We start from the raw sequence: 5,923 nt of genomic DNA, 5'->3' as shown, positions 1-5,923 counted from the left end.
CAGTGAGGCAGACGATTTCTACTTAACTCTTCTCTACTTTGATTACATTCATTATTTCGACAAAAGATTATTATTGTTTAGAATTTATTGTTTAGATTATTATTGTTTAGAATTATTATTGATTATTATTGTTTAGATTATTATTGTTTAGAATTTCCCCCCAAACAATCTGATTCTGATTGTTTCCCCCCAAACAATCAGACTTGCTGAAAAGGCATTGTGAAATATTTTGTTTTCTATAACTGGTTATGAGAATCATATAATGTCACACGGCCACAATTTTGGATTTCTGCAAAGATCCAGATAATTACGAGATTGGTTTCTGTGTGTCTGGTGTTATGGCCAAGCTGGAGAGCCGCTCGTGGGGGGTAACTCGTAACCTTGGTAGGGCGTGAAGGAAGTGCTGGTACCGCCCCCCATCCCATGAGACTGCAGTTGCCCTGTCACCGCTGGCTCGTATCTGGCTTTCCTATAAGCTCTGAGATGGCTGCTACCTTGCTGCCAGGGGGGAAAATGGCGGAAGGTAGCAACACCCTTTCCCTCCCGGGGAGGTATGGCACTGTAGTTTAACGCATGGTCCATTCACTTTTCTGCTGCAAGCTTCCGGGCTCTGTATTAAATCCTTTTGCCTCTGGAGCTATGGCCATGCCAGACAGCCGCTCATGGGGGGCAACTCGTGACCTCGGTAGGGCGTGAAGGACGAGCCGATACTGTCCCCCTTCCCATGAGACTGCAGTTGTCCTGTCACCACCGGCTCATACCTGGCTTTCCAATAAGCTCTGAGCTGGTGGCCATCTTGTATGCAGTCCAGATGCATTTCTGCCAAAAGTCGCTGGGTTTCAAGATTTGTTTCTGAGTCTCCGGTATCATGGCTATTAATCAGCTTGATCAGGAGGCAGAGAGGCCGTTTGTAGGCAGCGACTCAGGGTCTCATTGGGATGGGGAGAAAGAAGTCGGCTCCAGCCCCATGTGGTGAGGCCCTGTGTGTCTCATCACTGCGGGCCCAAACCTGACTGTCCAGTGGCCTCTGGAGGATGGTGGTCACCAGGCCGCCAGGGGAAACAGGCCAAGGCACAAAACCTATTCCCACCTGGAGTGGCCCATCGCCAGTAACCTACTGCAGGAACAGGACACATTTCTGCCAAAAGCCTTTGGGTTCCGAGATTCGTTTCTGAGACTCTGGGATCATGTCCATTAAGCAGTTTGATTGGGAACTAGAGAGGCCATGCCTCTAATTATATAGCTGAGCCAGAGGTGGTTTGCGGGTGTGTCACCCACATACCTAACTTTTGGCCATTTACTTTCTTGGTAAACTTTGCCCCAAGTTTTGGGGTCTGGCCAAAGGCACAGCAGCAACTTTGGGGTATCTGAAAGTCTGACGTTGCCATCAGGCTGCTGATGCACTCACCTCACAGGTACAGATTGACCTGCTAGCGGCACCATACCCCCGAAACGGAGTTGTTTTTTTAATGTCACTTTCTTCTCTCTCATTATTTGCATATAGGAAAGCCATGGACTTTTGGGAATTGATTTTTCAGCCTGCAACTTACTATACAAGTCTATTGTTTCTAGGAGTTTCTTGATAGAGGTTTTAGGGTTCTCTAAGTATAATATCATATCATCTGCATATAGTGAGAGCTTGGTTTCTTCTTTTCCTACCTTAATGCCCTTAATATCTTTTTTTTTTTTGCCTAACCTCTATTGCAAGTACTTCCAGTACTATATTGAATAGTAGTGGAGAGAGTGGGTATCTTTGTCTCGTCCCTGATCTTAGAGGGAAAGTTCTCAGTTTTTCCCCATTGAGGATGATGCTTGCTGTAGGCTTGTGGTTGATGGCTTTAACTATTTCGAGGAAAATCCCTTCTATACCCATTTTGATGAAGGTTTTCATCATAAACGGGTGCTGGATCTTGTGAAATGCTTTCACTGCATCTATTGATATGATCATATGGTTTTTATCTTTTCTTTTGTTGATATGATGGATTATGTTGATTGATTTCTGAATGTTAAACCATCCTTGCATCCCCGGGATGAATACTACTTGGTCATGGTGTATGATCTTTTTGATGAGTTGTTGAATTCTATTTGCTAATATTTTGCTATTTGTTGAGAATCTTCACATCTGTGTTCATCAGGGATATCGGCCTGTAGTTTTCTTTTCTTGTGGTGTTTTTGTTTCCTTTTGGTAATAGAGAGATATGAGCTTCATAGAAACTGTTTGGGAGAGTTTCTGTTTCTTCAATTTCCTGGAAAAGCTTGAGAAGAACTGTCAATAGGTCCTCTTTAAATATTTGGAAAAATTTGCTAGTGAATCCATCTGGACCTGAGTTTTTGTTTTTGGGAAGACTTTAGATTGCAGTTTCAATTTACTTGATTATTCAGGTATTCTAGATCTTCTTGATTTAGCCTTGGGAGATTATAGGAATCCAGGAATTTATTCATTTCTTCTAAGTTCTCTTGTTTCGTGGCATACAGACTTTCAAAGTAGTCTCTGATGATCTTTTGTATTTCTTTGGTTTCTTTGGTGTTGTGCTATCCCCCTTCTCATTTCTGATTAGGTTTATTAGGGTTCTTTCTCTCTCTTTCTTTGTGAGTCTTGCTAGTGGTTTATCTATCTTGTTTATTTTCTCAAAGAGAAAAGAAACCAGCTCTTGGTTTCATTGATCTTTTGGATTGTTTTTTGGGTTTTCATGTCATTGATTTCTGCTCTAAGTTTTATGATCTCTTTCCTTCTGCCTGATTTGGGCTCCTTTTGTTGGTCCTTTTCTAAGATGTTGAGCTGTGACGTCAAGTTGTTTATGTGGGTCCTTTATTCCATCCTGAGAAATGCTTGCAGAGCTATAAATTTTCCCCTTAACATGGCTTTATCTGTGTCCCATAGGTTCTGGTAGCTCGTGTCTTCATTTTCATTTGTTTCCAGGTATCTTTTGATTTCTTCCTTGATGTCTTTCCTGACTCACTTGTTGAGTAGTTTAATTTACAGGTGTTTTATATGGTTTTCTGCATCTGTAAATGATTAATTTCTATCTTCAGCACATCATGGTCTGAGAAGATAGTTCATACAATGTCTATCTTCCTGATTCTGTTGAGGTATGTTTTGTGGCCCAGCACATGGTCTATTCTGGAAAATGTTCCATGTGCACTGGAAAAGAAAGTGTATTCTTTTTTTGGAAGGGTATAAAGTCCTGCATAGATCTATTAGCCCTCTGTCTTCTATTTCTTCCTTCAGAGCCATTATTTCCTTGCTGAGTTTTAATCTTCTTGAGCTATCTAGGGACTATAAGATGGTTTTGAAGTCTCCAACTACTATTGTGTTGCTTGTAATGTCCTTCTGAAGTTCTTTTAGCAGTTGTTGTAGGTATTTGGCTGGTCCCTCATTGGGTGCATATACGTTTAGGAGTGTGATTTTTTTCCTGCTATACATATCCCTTGATTAATAAAAAATGACCTTCACTGTCCCTTCTAATCTTTTTCAACCTGAAATCTATGTTGTCTGATACTAGTAAGGCCACTCCAGCTTTTTTGAGGGGGTTGTTTGCTTGCAGGGTTGTTTTCCATCCTTTGACTTTTATTTTTTTGCTTTTTTGGGTCACACGCAGCGATTCTCAGGAGTTACTCCTGGCTTTGCACTAAGTAATTACTCCTGGAGGTGCTTGGGGGACCATATGGGATACCGGGGATTGAATACGGGTCAGCCACGTGCAAGGCAAATGCCCTATCCACTGAACTATCGCTCCAGCCCCCCATCCTTTGACTTTGAGTCGTGTTTGTTCTGATTGTTCAGATGTGTTTCTTGTAGGCAGCAGAATGTTGGGTTCTGTCTCTGAATCCATTTTCCCACTCTGTGTCTCTTAATTGGTGAATTTAGACCATTGACGTTGAGAGAGATTATTGTCATGGTGTTTTGTGTCATCTTTCTGTAAGGGTTTGTTGTTCTTGTAGACGTTTGTCCTGTCTTACAGTAGCCCCTTTAGCCCTTCTTTTAGTTTTGGTTTTGAGTCTATGAAGTTCCTGAGCTGTTGTTTATCTAGAAAATAGTGTACCCTTCCTTTGAATTTGAGTGAGTTCAGCTGGATAAAGCATTCTTGGTGAAGCATTCATTTCAGTGAGTTTTTTTCACTATATCCCACTATTGCCTTCGGGCTTGGAGGGTTTCCTCTCATAGGTCTGCTGTGAATATAAGGAGTGCTCCTTTGTATGTGATTTCCTTCTTTGACCTTGCTGCTTGCAGTATTGTGTCTCTATCCGTGGCATCCATCATTCTAACTATGATATGTCTTGGAGTGTTTTTGTTAGGGTCTCTTTTAGCTTGCACCCTTCAGGTACCTTGAATCTGGATACCTGCATTGTACAGCTCTGGGAACTTTTCAGCAATGATTTGTTTAACCGTGGCTTTTTCATTGGGACTGTTTCCCTGACCTTCTGGTACTCCAATGATTCTAATGTTGTTCCTTTTGGAATCATCCCCTAGAATTCTGAGTCGCTCTAGAGCTATTTTGAGGTCTCTTGCCATTGTTTTTTTGTTGCCGGTAGGCTTCGTGCAGCTCATCTTCCAGCTCACTGATTCTGTCTTCAGCTATAGCCATTCTACTGTTGAGGGCACACACTGAATTTTTTATTTCATCTACCGAATCTTTTATCCGTAACATTTCTGTGTGTAGCTTTACAATTTCTGCTCTCATTTCTTCCTGTATTTTCTCTATTGTTTCTTTCATGTCTTCCTTTAATTTACTGGATATCTGTTTCACTGTTTCATTGAGTTCATTGAACATCTTCATCACTTCATATCTGAATTGTTTCTCAGAGAGCTCCCTTAAGTGAGTAACACCTACAGAGGATTCTGGACTCTTTTCATCATCCTCTCCTCGTGGTGGGGATTTGCATTGTTTCTTCATGTTAGTGTGATTGTATGGAGACTGAGATGTTACATGAGATTGTTGGGTATGAGTAATTTACCTGTGGCTGTGTGAGTGGCCGCTGGCCCAAAATTAGGCCATGCTCACTTCTGCAGAGGCCATGACCACTTCTGCAGAGGTCATGCCCCCTACAAGTACCTGGTGTGTGTGTGGTGGGGTACAACCCGGGAGGAGAAGAAAACCGGGCACAGCATTCAGGATGAACAGGAAGAGGCTCAGGGATGGTGGGCAGCCCAGGGTCCTAGAGGACGCCTGGGGCATGTACGCGGGGAAAGCAAAGTCCTGGGTTCGAATAACGACTGACTTGCTGCACTCTCTGGCCTCCTGGCCAGCTCATGTTAAGGGGGAGAGGTCAGTTCACCTGAGATGCAAAAAAGAAGCCAGGTCCAGTGCTCATATTCTTCTTCATGCGATGGCAGGATGTCCCATGGAAGGAAGGGGTTCATGCCAGGTCAGGAGTAGGTGGCAGACAGCTTCAGGTCTGCTGGACCATCTGAACATCCCGTGCACTTCAGAGAGAGCGCTGCACTGATCCTCGGCCCTCGGCCCTCGGGCTTACGCCCAGTATTTTGACAATACCATTCTCACCATTATTATTTGTAATTTTTCCACCACCACTCAAACCTGCCAAAAAACCAATGCTAGACAATTTATTTTATATTGCTTGTTATGAATAGCGGGCTGGAGCGATAGCACAGCAGATAGGGCATTTGCCTTGCACTCAGCTGACCCGGTTTTTCTGCCCCTCTCGGAGAGCCCAGCAAGCTACCGAGAGTATCTTGCCCACATGACAAAGCCTGGCAAGCTACCCGTGATGTATTTGATATGCCAAACACAGTAACAGGTGTCACAATGGAGATATTACTGGGCCTGCTCAAGCAAATTGATGAACAAAGGGAGGACAGTAACAGTGACAGTTAGGAATAGCACATGATGTTGTGCAGCCGTGACAGCGGCCACACTCTCCTGAAATTCTAAAATTTTAATAATTAGGGTTTGGAGAGATC

The sequence above is a fragment of the Sorex fumeus genome, unplaced genomic scaffold, assembly GCF_029834395.1.
Source record: "Sorex fumeus unplaced genomic scaffold, SorFum_2.1 ptg000083l, whole genome shotgun sequence".
Taxonomy (NCBI): domain Eukaryota; kingdom Metazoa; phylum Chordata; class Mammalia; order Eulipotyphla; family Soricidae; genus Sorex; species Sorex fumeus.
This window is presented reverse-complemented; position numbering follows the sequence as displayed.